The sequence below is a fragment of the Canis lupus genome, chromosome 33 (assembly GCF_003254725.2).
Source record: "Canis lupus dingo isolate Sandy chromosome 33, ASM325472v2, whole genome shotgun sequence".
Taxonomy (NCBI): domain Eukaryota; kingdom Metazoa; phylum Chordata; class Mammalia; order Carnivora; family Canidae; genus Canis; species Canis lupus.
In genome coordinates, this window is record NC_064275.1 from 15677474 (window position 1) to 15698351 (window position 20878).

General features: G+C 36.9%; 1 long non-coding RNA gene across 6 annotated transcripts in view; it reads left to right on the forward strand.

The window, feature by feature from the left end:
• Positions 1 to 20878, forward strand: part of LOC112678721 (uncharacterized) — a 290591-nt gene that overhangs the window by 234487 nt on the left and 35226 nt on the right. For 3 of the 6 annotated variants that reach the window (XR_007408007.1, XR_007408008.1, XR_007408009.1), the window contains exons 4-6: positions 9713 to 9867; positions 14318 to 14555; positions 15505 to 15783. This is a non-coding gene — a long non-coding RNA (uncharacterized LOC112678721). The remainder of the gene's footprint in view (positions 1 to 9712; positions 9868 to 14317; positions 14556 to 15504; positions 15784 to 20878) is intronic. The other 3 variants (XR_003147782.3, XR_003147789.3, XR_004811654.2) reach the window with 1 other exon arrangement.

Sequence of the window (20878 nt, forward strand, 5' to 3'; positions counted from 1 at the left end):
AGGTTGTGTAATTGGAGATGAGATATATTCCTCTTCTTGTTGGTCTGTTTATTGGCAAGGCTGTGCACACTGAGCTGTGGTCAGAGTGTTCTTTACTCCCTGTATATCTGGTCATATCCTTCAGTGTTTCTACTCCAGTTACTGGATAGAGTCCAAAGCCCTTAGCATGGCCCCACATGCCTTTCAAAACATGACTTCTGGTTCCTCCATTCAGCCTCATTTCTTGCCCCTAGTGTAGATCCCAGGCTTTGTCATTCAGAATACCTGTAGCTCCCGCAAAATTCTCACAGCACATACTGGAAGGCGCGTTCTTTCCACCTGGTTCCTTTCCTTCAACACACAGCACAGGTGTTACCTCCTTATGAAGACAACATTTCTCACATCTTATAAAGTTCTTTCCGTTCCCACAACTCCTACAGTTTTTCTAGCACTGAGCATATTTACACAGCCCTACCTTTTGAGCAAGACCATAAGCTCCTGGCAGACAGGGACTGTGTCATATTTATCTTTCCATCCCTTAGAGCATAGCAGGGCCTGAAATAAGACAGGAGGTCCATTTATTTTTAAGTTTGAGATGTTTAATGATTCTTCATTTTGCCTGTAAGGGAAATATTGTTGTTAGCCTCTAAGATAACCTCCAATAAACTTACCTTCTGCATTATACTCTTATGTAATTCCCTCCCCTTGGATTGAATTTGTTGACTCACTGTTAGTAAAGATAATGCAGCAGATGTAATGTGCTATCACTTCCAAGTTAGGCTACAAAATAACTGTGACTCCCACCTTGGTCACTCTCTCTTGCTCTCTCTCTTTCCTCACTCCCTCTAAACAAAGTCACACATTTTATGATTTTTGTGTATTTCCAGGGATTTAGTTCCTCATAATTGCATCTGGCTCTGAGCTGTTCCTTCTCTTTACTTCCTTATTTCAATCTCTCCTTTATTCCAGTGTCAATGTCTTCTCTACCTTCATTCTGACTCAGGTGTCAGACTCATTCTACACAACAGTTTTTCCTAGATTTCACTGAATCCACTCATCTAATGCAATTGTGTGTGTAGAAGATTCTATCAAAATTTAGGTCAAGGAAGAATTTATTGTCCAATAAGATACATAATTAAAATTGAATGTTAGATCTTTATTTTCTTAAGTCCTTAAGGGTTGCCCACCCATGGATCTGTTCAGCAGCATTTGTTTCTATCAAGTATCAGCTGAAAATGTGTTTCCTGATTCTTTCTCTAATTTTCAATCTTTTTTCCCAGTTAAGCCTATCTTTATCTCTGAGGACTTATTTATATGCTTTCTAAACAGAAGTATATCTACTCCGGATCTTAAACTTAAGTAGCCCAGAAAAATAGGCAGAAACTGGACATCCCCTTCTGTCTTTTTTCTGTCTCCTATAACAGTCTAAAATCAAAAGGATGAAGATATTTTTCCGCGCTGGTATGCTTTGTGTCATCCCTCAGAAGCAAAAAGTTATAATAGTTAACTTTCTTTTTTAAATATAATTGCTTTCCCCTGAAATGCATATAAAAATTTTAGCACATAAAAGGCATTTAATTGTTTTTTTGTTGTTGTTGTTTTCTGTCTTTCTTTAATAACTATTGGTCAAATTATTTCATCTGCCTTGGCCATGCCACCCATCTTGGCAACAGTCAACATTTTTTAAAAAAGATTTTATTTATTTATTCATGAGAGACACACAGAAAGAGAGGCAGAGACACTGGCAGAGGGAGAAGCAGGCTCCATGCAGGGAGCCCGATGTGGGACTCGATTCTAGGACTCCAGGATCATGCCCTGAGCCCAAGGCAGATGCTCAGTTGCTGAGCCACCAAGGCATCCTAACAGTCAACATTTTTTGAACCCACATTATGTACCAGAAAAAAAATGATATAGTGATATATAAGGTAGCCTCTTCCCTCAAACTATTTATTTCTGACTATAAAACATACTGACTGTTCTTTCCATATACAGATATATACATTACTCTTTGTGTGTGTGTGTGTGTGTGTGTGTGTGTGTGCTTCTGTATTGTGTGTTTTCTCACACTAGTTCTGCTTCTGCATGCTCAGACTCTCTCCATCTTCAGGACTCAAGTCTATGGTTATCTCCCCCACAAAACAGTCTTTAATTCCCATTTCAAAGTTTTGTTCCTCAACTCCATAGCACTTTGTACTTCTTTTATGGACTCTCACTTTCAGCCATTGATTCCAAATCTATAAATGCTTCAGAACTCCTTTTGATTGTTGGCAATTTGATGGAAGCTTCCCCATTTTGTTTTTTTTGTGTGTGTCCCTTACAGTCTCTGCTGAAATGCTTGCCCCTTATAGATATTCAGGAGACATTGACATTTTTATCATCTGCTTCCCCATTTGGAATCTAAGAATCTTCTTAGACTCTGTATCTGTTACTTATTGTATAATTTGAACCAAATTCCATGTTTATTTTTTCATAGAAGATTTACAATTCTACTTTTCCCCCTTGTACATGAATCGAATAGAAATTTTAGTCCCTCCCTGTTCTATCAACAGTATTTTCTGGAAACTTATACTAGATTCTATGGCCAAAATTTTTTTCCTTTGCTCTCTTAAAAACTTCAACTGGTTCCTTGAAATAAATCACTGTTTTCTTCTCAGTGTTTCCATAAAGAAAAAGAAATTCCTTACTTAAGCTACCTAGCCATCAGTCTCAGCTACAGAATTAAATACTGTTCCTTATTCTTATTTGTATAGATATAAACCACACAGTAAAATATGTTTTACTAATTACTTTTTAGATTAATTTTTATTTCTTTTATGTTTTGCTCTCTGAGCAGAGGGGAGAAAAGAAGGAAGAAGAAAATCTGAGGCTTTAAGATTATGATAGAGATATAAAATACCATAACCATTACTTTAAAAAATAAAAGAAAAATTAACAGTATACACTGGATAATTATGATTTTTTATGTTTAGTTAAATAGTTACAGAATCATCAGGATCATATTTTAGAATTTGTATATAAATGTGTATCTGGTAAAGGCTCAAAAATGTGTATTAATTAATGGCATTTCTAAAGACGTTATCTGAATTGATAAAAATGACATCACATAAATATGATGAGATACAAATATGCAACGTCTCAGAAAATATGGTGAATAACTCCAAATTCTCTGGGTACTTTGGAATACCATGGAAATACTATGCCCTAAATGAAGAATAGCATTGTGAGAGGTAGTGACAAAACGAGAAAATAGCCTGAAATAATCTTTATGGGAATGGTTTATATCAATTAGTTTATGTGGTTTTATATTAGACAAAAAAACAAAAAACAAAGAAAAACTACTTCTAGACTCCCTAACAGTCAATTAGAATTCCCAGGAACTTCTTAGATCATTGCTTTTTCCCAGGGAACCAGAATTTCTGTATTTTTCTGATATTGGAAATAGAGCAATCATATAGTCTAGACTGTATAGGACCATGTCTATTTTAAAGACATTTATATAGCTAGATCATGTATCAAAATATATGTTCCAAAATATAATTCTGAAAAAAAAAAAGGGAACTCTAGAATTTTCTGAATCACAATCTCAGAATTCTGGTGTTCTAGTTTTAGGTTTCCTCTTTGAGGCAACTCTCCCTTCTCTAAACACTATTACTTCTACTAACAGCTTGGATTGGTTGGGTACATAGAACAAAACAATTCTTTACTTCCAGCCATTGGAATGACCAGAATCTTGGGGCCAATCCATTAGCTCAGTTATCAGATTCTGTCTCTCAAATGTGAAGAGAGACATAAAGACCCCAGGAAAGTAGTTTGGGTACTTGACTGAAACTGCATATAGAATCAGATTTTCTCCTTCATTTTTGACCACATGTACAATGATGAGAATGAGACAAAGCTGGTCTCCTCTCTGGTCTGTTGAAGAAAACAACGGACATACCAAGAACAGCTCCGATCTTGAAGGCCTTCAGGTTTTCAAACGTCATCTCCAGTGAGGCTTAGCTAAGAATTGCTTCTTATTCTTCTATATAGCCTTCTATTAAAGGTATCCTAAATGAGGTCCTTATTACCAAAGCCCCTTGACTAAAGCACCAGTGTTTGAGCTGTAAGTTGCTATTACTGGGGAAGGCACTGTATAATTGAAGCAGATTTCTGGGTCATCCCAATTGAAATGTACTTTAAAGGGAGATACTCCATAGAAGATAGATTTTTTCCCTTGACAATATTACTTCTCTTCCTTGCCCACCAGAACAAATATTCTAAGCAGAGCTCTCCCTCTAAAAAATTGAAAAGAGTATTCAAATTACAATTATAAACAATCAAAGAGAACAGGGAAACAACCAGATTACCTTCTTTCATGGTAACTTTCAACAAGCTAGCTGTATGGCTATGGGCAGGTCACTTTCTCAAAGCCATAGTGGTAATTAGGGGCCAGCTCCCTCATCTAAACACAAAGATTAAATTAGATGCTTCGAAGATTTGTGCATGCATGAAAAACCTGTAGTTCTAAATTCATAGGAAGTGGTACCCCAGAAAAATTATGAATAAGCACAATTAGATTTTTCCAAGTTTTCAATTAACTTGCTCAGCTGTGAGCATTGTGATAAGACTGCAATGTAATTGTGATTAATGTTGTCATCATTATGATAATTTTTATCATAACAAATCAGGAGGAGATATCCCATAGCCACAAAGGCAACAGTTCAGTACAGGTGGTTGCTAATACTAACAATGCCTTTCATTGACATTGAGTTTTACAGCTTAAGAAAATATATACATTATCTCATTTGATCTCACACCTACTCTATGGAATGTGTTTTGATAACATATGCTCACAGAAATTTGAAGGTAGAACAATGGAAGCTCACAGAAAGAGGATTTCTAACGTGGAGGGGGGGATTGGTATAATATATAATACAGATAAAATTGTGATTTCCAACATTTTAAGTGGATATGTAAGTCAAAGACCAAAAAATGTGCATGCCTACAACTATTGACACTTAAAGTCTATAAATTGAACTCCCATAAGGTCATGGATCTGTTGTGATTTACCTCTAATTCTAAATCTAGAATGCTGGCCATTTTGGGAAATCATCAAAAGGAATAGAAAAAAAACTTCTCTGATGTCTATAAATGTAGGTAGAAGGAGGAAAGATATTTAAATGGATAATTCTTATCCCATTTAAGTCTAATAATAACTCTATATAGTAAGAATAATCTTCAGTTTATAGTTAAAGTTCAGAGAGGTCCAGTAATTGTCACACAATTAGAAAGCAATAGGGCAATTTAAAGTTAAATGCCTTTGGTCTGAACCAAAGATGAATTAAAGCTTTAAAAGAATTTAACTTTAAAATAATTTAAGATTAAGTGTCTCTGGTCTGTAGGAAGGATTTATTCTTTCTACTACACCATACAAGCTAACATGTTGACATACTTTTCAAGAAAAGAAAGTGACTGCTTTTGTTTAACTGTTCTTGTAATTGTTGAACTTAAGAATTTAGGTGGCCATCTTTTAGAATTTAGATGAATTAGTTATTTTAGAATTTAGATGGCATAACTACATTATTAAAGTTCTTAACAAAAGGGGAAGAGAGATGGTATATATAGTGTATGAAAGATGATAATGTTGTATTATGTGTGAGAAACTGTTCATATTGCAAGGATACATTTGAGGTAGAGAAGACTAGAGACATGGCAAGATTGGTAAGCACATCTCAGGGCAGGCAGAAAAGACGCTTCAGTTGTGGCATCAGAAGCAAGAAGAGATGTAAGCATTCCTACCAGAGTCAAATGTAGGAAATGATAGGGTCATAGCCATCACCTGGTCTTTAGATATATAAGCACTGCTTCAGGCCTAGAGCTCTCCCCAACACATTTGGAAAGATCACTTCTTGGGTATCCTTGGAGATACACCCTTAACATGGTCACACCTTACCAAGGGTGTGATCGTTAGACCACGCTTACCGTGCCTTTATTGGACTGGTCCTGTAATTCCTACCCACCCTCCTTTAATGAACTTCACATTGTCCTTAGCACCTTTCAGGGTCATCAATAATAGTCCATGAGTAAAAACGAAGCTCTTTAGCTCTCTGTCTCTTGTTTCCCTTCAGCTCATCTGTTTGCCAATGGATGGAACCAGCACCCTATAGTAGCTTCTAACAGAACACTCCACCAACGCAATTCTTGTGGGAGCTTCTCCTGGGAATCGGATGCTGCCATTATTGGGCAAAGAGAGGATCATTTCTACAGGGGCTAAGCCCCTAGAACCCTCAGTTCTCTGCTTCTTTTTGTTTGCCTGTGATAGGCTTCCTTCACAATCTCCACAACAATGCCACATAATTCTCCAACTTGGCCAAGTATCAAATCACCTGTTGATTTCAGGATTCTATGCCTAGGGCTTCTAATTTGACAAATTTGGGGGAGGGAGTCCAGAAATAAATCTATTCATTCATTCATTCATTCATTCATTTATTCATCTATTTATCTATCCATGCATGCATCCACCTTTTTTTTGTTAACTCCCTACATTACACTTGTAATCAGTTTGGAGTATCTCTGTGCTATAGAACACACAGGAGCAGGTACACAATTGAGATTTTTTTACTTGGAATATCACCCAGAAACAAATACTTCAAAAATAATTTGGAGTCTAGAATATGTTCTAATACATTTTAGGAGGCATGATAATTTTTATTAGGACAGCTCAGAATGAAGACTGCATGCATATTTACTAAGTATACAGTCACGTGTTTTTCATTAGGTTTGGTTCAAGTTGCATCTGCCAAAATGGTCCTGCTGCTTTCCCTTCTAGTGAACAGACCCACCTCCATGCTTGAGACCCACCTCAGACTGAATCTTCTCTCTTGGTGTCACAACATCCAGAGAGATCAAGGCACCCTTCTCCTTGAAACTCGGATTTATCATCTGAGCTTCACGTCCAAAACACCCTCCTCAAAGTCACTTGAGCTTCTACTCAACCAGATCTTCTCAGCTTTAATCTCAATCTTAATGAGCACACCTCACATTTACTTCTATTCTGAATCACCTTTTTCTGTTTATAGCCTTAATATTTGCATCCATTTATAGCCCCTGTTTGCCCAGGAGGTGCTACTGTAATAGGCTCTCATTCCAGCTATCTGCTTCAGGATGGTGATTTCTTCCAGCTTATGAGAGTTAAGTTACATTTTGTTTTTACTAAATGAACCCCGTGCAGTAGGGATACCCTAACTTGATCTGGAAGATGGAGTAGTTTCTATAAGCCTATAGAGTATAAAGAAATCGCTGGGCTTCTTAATTTAAAATCAGCTGTATGGCAAGCATCACCACAGTGTTTTCAAAACTCCAAATGAAAACTAAAGAATGAGGATTCTACAACTTGCTATTTTGAGTTCTCCTTGAAGATACAGGAGAGAAGGCAAAGAAACAAAGGAAGTAAAAAATAAATAAAATTGAGAAAGTAAAAAATTAAGGTCACTTAGAGGATAAAAAACTATAAACAAAAAGAACAAATAATGGAACGCTAAAGATCCAGGCAGTGATTCCAAATCTCAGTTAATTCAGTTTAGTTATCTCAGCAAGTGTTTATAAGGTTTAGCCCATCTGGCTTCATACGGATTACCACATGGAGCTTCTGCTGTTTTCCTCTGTGAGACCTCAAATCTGCTATTTCCTGATCTCACTAACACATTTTCTTTACATTTCTGCAATTCCCAGTGATTTCAACTTCAGTTTAGTGTAGGCAATAATTGACTTCTGGTTAATTCTGAGCTTCATTCACAGGAAAAAGATCGATATTGTGTACTGTAGTTTCTGAGAATCACTCTGATTGTGCTCAGAGGGAGCCAGATCTTGTGTCTTCAAGACAGAAGTCATGGGGTCTGGTGAACATAGAAAAGCAAGAGTCACAAAATACAAGTTGGAAGTAAGTGCAGTTCTTTAGAGTCTGAGGCAAAGTCCACAGGAACAGCATTTTTTTGACCCCTTCTGAAAATCTGTAATAGAATTTTATACATTTTTGTTTATTAAATAGTTATAATTCGTGCACAAGGGCACATTTTGACAGTGATTCAGGACAGTGTGTAGATTATTTTCTCAGATTTTGTGTAAAAAATAACATTTTATATTGAAGCATTAAAATAAACAACGTTCTAAAACATTTTAAATAATTATATATAATTCAATGTGTTTCCAAATATACTCCATTGTTTTATCTTCATGGCAGGAGCAACATAGATCTAATCCACTATATTTTAAAGTGGAGAAGGCAGTATTTAGAATAACAAAAGATCTTGCTACAAATCATTCAGCAAGGCCATGGTGAAGACAGGATCAGAAATTAGACCTCATCATTTTGAGTCCTTGGGTCATGTCATTATCTACTATTATCCCTACTTAATTTATAGCAGGATTTAAGATGTATTCTTAGATAAAAGCACCCCAGGACAAAATATACAGGCAATATAAACTATATAAAATAAGCAATATAAAATATATAAAACAAGTAAAATATATAAAATATGACCTATGACATATGAAAATTTATTAAATTTGAGAGACAATAGAGTCATGTTTAAGAACACAAATGGTAAGGATCCCTGGGTGGCGCAGCGGTTTAGCGCCTGCCTTTGGCCCAGGGCGTGATCCTGGAGACCCGGGATCGAATCCCACATCGGGCTCCCGGTGCATGGAGCCTGCTTCTCCCTCTGCCTATGTCTCTGCCTCTCTCTCTCTCTCTCTCTCTCTCTGTGTGACTGTCATAAATAAATAAAAATTAAAAAAAAAAAGACTCCACTTCTAAAAAAAAAAAAAAAAAGAACACAAATGGTAGCTCACAATCTGCAATCTTGCACTATGCTTCCATTTCTGTGTCAATAAAATGGATGTAACGATAGTATTTACTTAACAAAGTTACTGTGAGGATCAAGAGTTAATACACAAAAAGCAAAGAACAGCTTGTGCAATGGCATTTTGCTTATAAATGCTATTTGCATAAATGGTATTTGTGTAATTATAAAATATAACAATATGTTAATTAAAATTTAACCTTAAATTTTTAAATGAAACATTTTAAGCACAGAAAACAAGATAACAGATATCTATATGTCAAAAACTCAAATTTATCAAGTGTTAACACTTTGCTGTATTTTTTCCAGATCACTCTTTATTAAAAGTATGAAAATAAAACATTACAGATATAGCTATGACCCCACTCCCCATTCCTTCTTACTCTCATCTCAGAGGTAACAATTATTCTTTTTTTTAAATTTTTATTTATTTATTTATTTATGATAGTCACACAGAGAGAGAGAGAGAGGCAGAGACACAGGCAGAGGGAGAAGCAGGCTCCATGCACCGGGAGCCCGATGTGGGATTCGATCCCGGGTCTCCAGGATCGTGCCCTGAGCCAAAGGCAGGCGCCAAACCGCTGCACCACCCAGGGATCCCGGTAGCAATTATTCTGCTGTTGATGTCTATCAATTTCAACTATATATCTTTTTAAATTGTTACTATCATTTATAGATTTTTAATTTGCATACACATCATCACCCTGCAAAATGTCCTTTTGTCATTCAACCTGTGACATTTTTAGATAAACATATATTTTGCTGCATGAATCTCTGGTTCATTCACTTTACTTACCATGGAATATTCTATATTATTAATTAAAATTACCCACTGATTAATTTCCCTTTTAAGGGATGATTTAAGTAGGTTGTTTTATTTTCTTCTATTACAGAAACACTGTATATTTGAGAGAGTTTTTCTAGAGTGGATATCTGGATATTTGCTACTATAGATGTCAAGTAGAAGCCATGGACATCTTCGGCTTTGCTGAATACTGACAAGTCGCTTTCCAAAGTTTTGGTAGGAACTCACTCTCCTACCAGCCAGGTGATTTCCCCACACCATATTATCAGATTCTACATTTTACCAATTAAGAGTGTGTGAAACGGTATCCTATTACTTTTCATTTGGATTGCTCTGATTACTAGAGGGGTCAAGTATCTTTGTAAAGTTTCCTTATTTTTACATTTTCTATCTTTTTGTTGGTTTTTGAGGAGGTATGGGTGTTGGTAAAGGCACTATTCTAAAGTGATCCCTACCTAGTTAGAGCCTGGAGACTCGCAGTAATTGAATTGACCTCAACAACAGCATTTATAAACAGAAAAATAATCTGTAATCGCTAACATTGACTCTGCTGTGTTTGTATTACAGCATCCATCTTCACAATTCTCATGTGTTTCTGCCCTTCTTAAAATAATTGGCAACTACAGAGAAAAACAAAATCATAAAATAAGAATAATTGGAAATAATGTGATCTATTCCTCTCAAAATGGAGATGAATGGGTAAACTCCCACATGCCTAGATGGTATAAAATGACCCTTTGGATATCTAAGTGAGTTATGACTATCTGAAAAATTCGATCAACGAACAAGTGAAAAACAAAGGCCAACATGACCAAAGTCTCTCAGCTATTTCTGAGACAGAAAGACTAACATGACTATGAAATAGATTCTTCTTTTTAATTAAGGTTCTATCAATCATGTGAGATTTTCCTGTGGGGCATCTTTCTAGAACAAATCATCCATTGTATCTCATGGAAAGTTGGAAATGAAAAATCTTCGGTTTTCCATTCACTGGAAATGTATTTGCTATTAATTGTCGTAGATGTGGATACCTTGGGTGGGTTTCAGACAAGCACAATTACTACAACAGCTCTGCATTTTATGATATTTCGTATTTTTCTCTGATTTATATGCTTTTAGGTTGCCATTAACATGCTTTGTTACATTCCATATAAAATGAAATGAGATCAATGCACATCTTAAACTCATTATGCTGATATTACAAATGCAAATTGCCTGCTACCTACACGGTAGTTAAATATCATCTTGCAGTTTCCTGTTACTTATGAACAATTTAGAAATAACATCGGCAATTTTAAATATGTTTTCTTTGTCTCCTCAACCTTGCGTTGCTCCCAAATATATGCCCTATCTTGGAGAAAGACTTGCAAAGTCAAACTGACTATGATGACTTTCCTCCTAGATTAGTGGGTTAAAAATAAAATGCACTGTCACTTGTTTTCAAGGAAATTCTGAACTGCTTTATTGTACATCTGACATTTCCATACGTCTGTTGAAGTATCAACACAAACACCTCGCTGTCCACAGATGGGGCTACACTTTCAGGGAGGCGGTTTTCATTCATTAGAGCCTCTCATGATAACATAGCAAGCACTGGGCACCCCAAAAGCAATGCATTGTGAAGCTTGTCCCATAAGCAGCATCACAGAATGGTACTAATCAGAAAATGAAGACCCAGTTTGGCCTCAGTGTGTAACAATGTTTTCCAGGACAATGTAGGCTTCAAAAGGACTAACTCTCATTTGAAAATGTCATGAGAGAAGTCTGCACAATTAGTATGAGGAATATATTCAATTTTTTAAAAAATATTTTATTTATTTGCTTGAGATAGAGAGAGAGCGAGAGCACGGGCAAGGGAGGGACAGAGGGAGAAGGAGAAGCAGACTCACCACTGAGCAGGGATCCTGAAGTGGGGCTCGATCCCAAGACTCTGGGATCATGACCTGAGCCGAAGGCAGATGCTTAACCAGCTGGCACTCTCATAGAGATTTAATGTTAAACACCTTGCTGAATTTGTAAAATGTATGCCAGCTGTATTGTCCTCATCCATTTAGAGTAGTAATTAGGAAATGCTATAAATAAACAAACAAACAAACAAACATTTAATTAATAGCTTGGTTTGATTTGTTCTCTGTGAAACCATGCTGATACCTAATAATCCTTCAATGAACTGTTTAGAACCTTTCCTGAACCCCTAAATCACTTCTCTGTGCTCTTCTTCCCTTTATACCTTGGCCTATTCTATCTTTTCTTCTCGAAAGCCCTGTCTTTACCCCTCCCCAATTTGTTTGTCCTCCCTTCCCCCTACCTCACAAACACTCCTTCACATCTTGATCTCTTAGTGGACTTTCTGCTAAGAGATTAAAATCTTTCACTTCAGGCTCTTTTGAATTTTTTGTTGTTATTTGTATTAATTACATATTTACATTGTACATAATCTCCACTGAATTATAAACTCTTTCAAGTTATGGACAGTGTCCATTCATCTCTCTATCCTCAACACCGAATACCATGTCTGGCACATCAGGTTTCAATAAGTGACTGAGTGAAAGAATTTGTCCCTGTAGTACCCATTGGTGGTCATCAGTCACTAGCAGTCTCAAGTTTATGAAATCTTCCTACTTCCCCTTTGTGCATTCCACAGTAACATTGCTTTTTTGCAAACTTCTAGAATTTTTTCCAACCTCTGGAGAGCACTTCCAATTCCACGCCAAGGCAGTAGCCTTAAATTTATGTAAAGGGTCCTCAGGCTCCTCTATTTTTTTCTGGACTTAAGTTTCCTTTCACTAATATACTTAGTGAATATATTACTTCATATATTTTTATTCTCTATAAAACCCAATTTGGAATTCATATTTAATCAATCAAAATCATGAAAGTCATTGCTATAATTTAAACTCTTACAAAATGAATACTTGATTTAAAATTTTTTAGAGTGAAGTAATTTTTTAGAATTAATAAACACGAAGCCTTTGAGTATTAGCATCTTGCAAACCAAAAGAAATTTGGCAAAGAAATTTATCAACTGATTCCTGATAAATATTGACCAGAAATAATTAAATGATAATAGCAATAATCAGAATCACAAAAGTAACCAAGTCTGGCTTCTCTTCTCACATTTAAATGCTCTCAATTGTAAAATTCATTACAGACTGTGAAATTGCAATTGTTTCCTAGCAGAAGTGATCATTTGTGCTTGTGACCAATCTCTAATTTAAATAGAATTTTAAAGATCTGCCTCTGATTCATGGTATATGGTGAAAAACAGACATACAAAACTGGAATTTTATTACGTGCGTTTTCCTGGGTCACAAATACTAGATTTTTTCCTCAAATAATTTACTTAACATGTCAACGTTGTCTAATAAGTATCAACCATTTTATTGCCCAGAGGTTATAAAGGGGCTTGTCTGACATTAGCTCCATTTGCCCTCACGATTCCAAAGACTTTTTCAAAGGAGATAATCAGCGTAGAGAGATGTTAGAAAGGAGCATGCAAAGCAGAGGTGAATATGAGGTCGTGCTAATGACTTTCTGAAAAAAATAGTAAAAGCAAAAGGAAAAAAGATGACAAAAATTTTTTAAATAGTCTTTTAATAAAAGACCAAAAAAAAAAATATATATATATATATATCGCTTCCTTTCCAAAGACATGCTGTTTAACACTGCCTCTTTGGGAAGATCAAATGCCTAAATTCTGATCCATAAATCATGGTACATATGTCTTTATAATTTAAATATATAGTCCAGTTAGTTCTGAAACACAAATATGTAAAATTCCCTCAGAAGGTACCTAAAGAGTAAATACTTTCTTTGACCATGAAAAGAGCCCTGAGGGGCTTTTGTGAGCTGTAGAACGATACATCTTACTTTTATTTCCACACTAGGCAAGTCAGTAGAGTCCATAACAAAGAAAAACATTCTCAAAGCAACCAAACAAATATGAGTTTAATAGGATTACAATGTGATCATTTGTTCACTCCTTTGAGGGATTTTGCATAAAAGAATAACCAGTTGGGGTTATGGGTAACTAAATGTCCTATTTTAAACTTTTCTCTATTCTAACTTCTCACAATTTTGATGTGTTATGCTTGCAAATGAAAAACAAGATTTTGGGCAGCCTGGGTGGCTCAGCGGTTTAGCGCTGCCTTCAGCCCAGGGCATGATCCTAGAGACCCCGGATCGAGTCCCATGTTGGGCTCCCTGCATGGAGCCTGCGTCTCTCTCTCTCTCTCTCTCTCTCTCTCTCTCTCTCATGAATAAATAAATAAAATCTTAAAAAAAGAAAGAAAGAAAAACAAGATTTTGCTATGAGTGCTGAGGGTGGGATGGCACAGCTAGGCTGAGGTATAAAAGGATTGGATTAAATTACAAAAACTGAGTCACAGGGAGATTGGAGAAAGAAATGTCATCGGTCAGGAAAAAAAAAAAGTACCTGTTTTTTGTTTTTCCAAATGTGGCTTTTAAAAAGTCAATTACTGATAAGAATAATTGATCACTTCTAAGTGTGGCAAAGGTAAAGACTGGGCTTCTTCATGAATAATTCTGGGATCATTTTTATTTTAACATCTTATAAATGATCTCAAGCAGAAACACAGAGTAAAATCTCACAGAGTACTGGTGGGTACATGAGTCTTTTTTCTATCTTTCTTTTTTTCTTTTCTTTTTCTTTTTTCTTTTTTCTTTTTTTTAGGAACCTCTACAAACCAACATGGGTTTGAACCCAGGACCCTAAATTCAAGAGTCACATGCTCTACTAACTGAGCCAGACAGGAGCCCCAAGGAGCATACAAGTCTTACAGAGAGTGAATGACAAGTGAATGAAGATAAGCAGGACTAGGTTTTTCTGCATCTATGCAAGTGGAGAGAGAGCCCTTTGAAGGAGAGACTACAACCTGACTCATCTATGTACCTCCAGCCCCAGTCATAAGGTATGAACCCTATATATTTGTGTAACAAGAAGAAAGGTTTGTAAGGTAGACAACTAAGAAGTTAAGAAGTCAAATAGAACAAATCTAACATGCATGTATAAACTGTAAAAGTCAGGTGCTATTCACGACCCCGCAAAGGGATGTGGGAACGGTTGGAAGAAGTTGGCTCAATATGCCCTGGCAACAAAATCAATTCAGTTCAATTCGGCAAACATGGGACACAGAAAACAAGCCAGGCACACACACAGACCTGAAGTAAAAGCAGGCAGAGAGGCCTGGATTAAATCATTCTACTCCCAATTGGAGCATAATTTAATTCGTTACAACTTTAATTTTAGCTAGCCAGTGGCTCTTAGTACATAATCTGATAAATCCCTGTATTTGTAGCAAAGCAACTATACCCAAGACAATGACCTAGATATGTGTGGCGACAGAGACATTAGAACAAGAGATAGCGTTGAAAGAATAAAATTTCCAAGAAAGAAGCCCTGGAGGATTTGGGTGCTGCCTGCAGAAGTGACAGCAGGAGCAGACAGCTATTGTGTCTCGGCCAGGAAATGTTTGCTGGTATTTATGAAGTCTCCCTCATGTGCCTAGCTCTGAGGATATGGAGGTGGAAGTAATAAAGGATGACCAAAAAAATTCATCTTGTTCAAAATACACCAGAAGTTTACATACAAATATATTTAATCCAATCCAAATTAGTCCCCTGTGATGGGAATGGGAAGAGAAAAGGGAAAGAGAAGTCCGATGCAGGGGAGGGGCTGTGGCATATTCAGTGTTGCTGTTTCTAATGCAGAGGGTATTTTTACAATTCTCTTTGGAAAATGCCTTCTGAGGTGGTGGGCATTGTATTAAGTATTTTCAATTATGGCAGAAAAAAAAGTTATGGCATGCTCCCTTCATTTGAAGACATATTTATTATTCAAAATTTTCTTTTCTTTTTAAGATTTTTATTTGTTCATGAGAGAGAGAGAGAGGCAGACACATAGGCAGAGGGAGAAGCAGACTCCCTGTGGGGAGCCTGATGCAGGACTCGATTCCAGGACCCCGGGATCACGACCTGAACCGAAGGCAGACGCTCAACCGCTGAGCCACTGGGGCACCCCAACTATTTAAACTTTTCATTGAAAATTTCAAACATATACAAAAAATGAGAGAATCACATAATGAACCACCATGTATCCATCAGTCAGCTGCAGCAATGATAAACCCATCGGCAGTCTTGGTAGGTTTGCCCTCGACTTGCGTCTTCAACTTCAGATTACTTTGAATCCAATCCCATGCATCATATCATTTCATTTTTATTTTTATTTTTATTTTTTTATTATTTTTTATTTTTTTAACTTTTATTTATTTATGATAGTCATACAGAGAGAGAGAGAGGGGGGCAGAAACATAGGCAGAGGGAGAAGCAGGCTCCATGAACCGGGACCCCGACGTGGGATTCGATCCCGGGTCTCCAGGATCGCGCCCTGGGCCAAAGGCAGGCGCTAAACCGCTGCGCCACCCAGGGATCCCATCATTTCATTTTTAATTTAAACTTTTTCGAATCACTAAGACATATTCTTTATAAAAATATAACCACAATACCATATTAACGGCTTAAACATAATAATCATTTTTTAATATCATTAACTAATCAGTGCTCAAATGCATCTATTATCTTTTTTTTTTTTATAGCTTGCTTATTCGAATCAGGAATCCAAAAGGTCTATACTTTCGAAATACTTGGTATGTTTCCTAAGATTTTAAAAAGTTCTTTGATTTATAGGTTCTATCACCATCACCTTTTATTTTTCCCTTGCAAATTATTTTTTGAGGAGTTAAGATTTTTTTTCTTTTGTTGTGAGACTTTCAGGCTGGATTTGGGGGCTTGCATTCCCATGGCAACATTTAACACATTTCTCTATCCCCTTGATTTCCTGTAGGGTGAAAGAGGCTCCAGCAGATTCTGGTTCAATTTTTAGAAAAAATAGTATTTGAGGATATATTTATTTTTAATAAACACTCAAATGTCTTTCAGAGTCCAGTGTGATGAGAAAGATGGGGTATCTGTTTGAATAATATAATTTAAGGGGTTTATCTTAAAAGAAATGACACAAGAACAAAAAGATTTGTTTACTCAGAAACAGACCCATAAATACAAAGAATAAACTACTGATTGAAGAGGGGAGAAGATGGGGTCTGGGCAAAATGGGTAAAGGGGAATAGGAAGTATAGGCTCCCAGTATGGGATGAAGTAGTCATGGGGATGAAAGGCACAGCATCGGGAATATAGTCAATAATACTGTAATAGTGCTGTTTAGCTCTATACTTGTGGTGAGCATAGTGTAACCTATAGAGTTGTCAGATCCCTATGTTGTACACCTGAAACTACTGTAATGCTGTGTGTCAACTATACTTCAGTTAAAAAATATTTCTTTATTCATTTTACTCAAAGTATTCTCTCCAAGCAATTCTGAGAATAGTTGCCAAGACTTTTATTTAAGCAATAGCAATATCATTGAAATAAATATAAAATGATCCCAAGATCTTGTTACCTTTTTTGTGAGGTATGAGTTCCGTGTATGTTTGAAAAATATTCTTATCATTGCTTTAATATACTTTATTACCCTGACTCTCAAGAACTTACAACCAAGTTCCCAACACATAGTAGATGTAACAAAATAATCCAGGGGTACAAACTAATGCCTGAGAATTATTATAATATGTCTTTGGAAGAGATATAAACATATTTTCTATCTTTGGGAAACATAAAATACTATAAAGAGCTTGATGGGCAGCCCGGGTGGCTCAGCGGTTTAGCGCCTGCCTTTGGCCCGGGGCATGATCTTGGGGACCCAGAATCAAGTCCCAAGTCGGGCTCCCAGCATGGAGCCTGCTTCTCCCTCTGCCTGTGTCTCTGACTCTCTCTCTCTCTCTTTCTGTCTCTCAAGAATAAATAAATAAAATTAAAAAAAAAAAGAGCTTGATAAGCCCACTTAGAAGACCTATAGGCAGGGGCAGGAAGAGATAATCTAAGGATAGAGTCATCTGATGACTTTTGATAGAAACAGAATGACAGGGGGAAAAAACTGTTGAAATATTTTGGTTTCCCCAAATTCAAATGTTTAAACAAGTTACGCCTGTGCTTGACTTTAGTTTTCTATAGGACAGAGTTCAAACAGGTATAATCCTGTTCTGTTCTGTCGCATGTAGCAAAATTAACAGCAAATAAGGTTTGCTTATATAGGCTGTGGATACACAAGTTGGTTGTGATTTTAATAACTTAAGAAAATAGGTTAGGAAGTAATGGGTTAGGAAACATCATTGTATGTTCACAGAATGTTCAGAGTGTGTGAAAATGTGTTTATAGAAGTTATCAGTGGACTAAGCTGATCAAAAATAATCAACAGAACTTATCTTCTAAAGACATTTCTCTATTGAGATTTCTATTTAGGAATTCTCACATAACACATTCTGAAAATAACAAAATATGCCTAATCATATCATATCCTGATCAATGGAATCGTAAATGTATCATATGGTAAAGTGTCAGGTGATTCTGCAGTAAGACTCAGCTTGGTGAGTGGAGATATATTAATGAATACAATGTAATCTGAAAATTGCCTGATAAAGGTTTTGCGTGGATAAAACACAAACAATGTTTGTGTTACCTCATTTCCCTCTCCCATCATAGATACTAGGAAAAGCCCCTAGATTTTGTCCACAGGATATCACCTTATATTAGAGCAAAAAGAGTTGAGTATCAACCTATAAGTAATCATGACATAAGAAGAAAACATGTGGATATGTTTATGTGTGTATGTTTGTATACATAATTGAGATGTAACTGTGACTAATAAATCTTATGCCCTCTGGGAATTTACCTAAACTTTGCTTTCTGACATGTCATGTGGCAAAAAGATAGCAGGTGATTAATTTACCCTCCTGATATTTGCTCAAACATATTTTCCAGTGATCAAGGCAATGCATTTCAGCTAATACATCTTATTTGACCAGCAGATTTTGACACAGTTAATTTGAAACTCTATTTATTGAAATTCTTATATCCTGGCTTCCAGGACACGAAACTTCTCACCTCCCTTTTCATTCTCTTTTTCCTGGCTTCTCCTTATCCCTCTGACCTCAAAACATCAAAGTGCCCCAGAGACTGATCAACCCTGTTTTTTTCTTTATCTCCAGTCATGCCCTTGGTGATCTCAATCTAGCAACTTTTTTTTAATGATTTTTTTTTTTTTAATTTTGAGAGAGAGAGAGAGTGAGCACACAGGGTGAGAGAGAGTGGGAGTGGGGGAGGGGCAGAGAATCTTAAGCAGACTCCAAGCCTGAGCTAGGGTTTGTCATGGGGGCTCCTCATCACAGGGGCTCATTGGGAGGGGACTCACCCAAGAGCTCAAGGGGGAGGGGCCTGGTGGTTCCACTTGGGACTCAAGCTCAGGGTCCTGAGCTTATGACCTGAGCTAAAACGAAGAAATAGGAGGCTTAACCAACTAAGCCACCCAAGCGTCCTGTCGATCCAGCAACTTTCAATACTATTTATATGCAAAGACTCTCAAGTTTAGACAACCAATCCAGATGCTTCTCACATTGCCTCTTCAGTACCTTGTCTTGGTGCAACTTTATTCCTGGTTTCCAGCCCCCACCTGCTCCCCCTGGAGTCTTCTCCACCTATTAACTGTGGCACCACCTTTCCAATTGCTCAAAGGACCATTAGAGTCAGCCTTGGCTCTTCTGTTCCTCCCAAACCCTAAATCCAGTCTCTCAGTAAATCCTTTTGGTTCTAGTTTCAAAGTATGTCTAGATCTATTTATCTCCACTTCCTGGGCCCTAGTTTGGAAACACTCAGGTCCAAACCATTGTCATCTCTCACCTGAATTGATTCAGGAGCCCTCTAACTGGTATCCCTGGTATACATTTTGGCCACCTCTCCTCCCACCCCATCCCAGTCTGTCCTCAGTTCAGGGGCCAGAGAGACCCTTTTAAGCCTACATCCTGGCATGAAAATTGTTCACTTTTGATCTTACCCAGAGTACCATCATTCTGGAGGAGTGAGGAAAGAGATGAGTCAGTGAAAAATGGAGTTGGGAGCAGATCATGGGGGCTTTGAAGAGGACTCGGTAAGAGGTTGGGATTTTACTGCGGAAGGAGAAGGGAAGCTTCCCAGTGTTTGAATGGACAATACATTGTATGTCAGATGATGATAACAGCTTTAAGAAAATAGAAAGTAGGGAAGTGAGGAGGAGGTAGTGTTGACGAGAGAGACCAGTTGTGATATGATGCTGGCTGTGTCAGGAAAGTCTGAAAACTCATGAGGGAACAAGCTGTATGGATATCTGGGGAATTGTTCCAGACAGGAAAAAAATAAGTATAAAGAGCCTGATTTATGAACATGCCTTGCTTATTCAAAGGAATTTTAAGGACAATGTTTCTTCAACCAGAAATCCAATCTTATACCCCTGTGGAATGTAGGTTTTATTAGGTTACAGTTTTTTAAAAAAAATTTCCCATTTCTATATCCTTAGATTCTAGAAAAATACCTCACATGATTCACATTTAATAAAAAATTGTTGACTAAATGGGAAGATAGCTCTAAAGTAAGGTATAATTACATATACTAACTTAAACTTGAAAATCATATCCAGTGGTCTGATTCCATAATTAATGAAGTCCCAGTCCATAGCCCAGAATGCCCTGGCTTTCCAATGGCCATAGCTGAAGAGAACAGAGAACTATCTGAGGACACATAATAAAATCCTTTCCTGCACACTCCAGTCCTCCCAGTCTGGATAGAGTGCCCTTTCTGTGCTATTAGTCTACTCTCTATTACACTTAATCTCAGCACTCATTTTCCTGAATGTACTTGTCTCTATTCCTGCTACTGAGATTTCAGGGTTTAATAAAGAAATTCTTCTTCTTTGCCCAAAAAAGATAGATAGACATAGGAATCAAACAGATGGAGATTTTAAAATGTCAAGGTTATTACTGACTTAAAAAAAAAAACAACAACACTGGAATGAAGGATATGCCTAAGGTATTTGAGCAAATAGTCATGATATAATTCACCAAGTTAGATATATGGCACTCACTCTACTAGTTGTCACAGCTGGACAATTATTGGTTTCTACCTACATGGAAAATGTCCCTTTTACCACATGACAGAGAGCAAATCTGAGCATTTGCTTCCTGTAAGCCAGAAATACTATAATCTGGTGGTTCCAGAAGGGTAAATCAAGGCATGCCCAGTACCCGAGCCTAAGCTCTCCATCAGATAAATCTCTTACCCTCCTCTGGGGAAGATTGGTAAAAGGGTAGAGAAA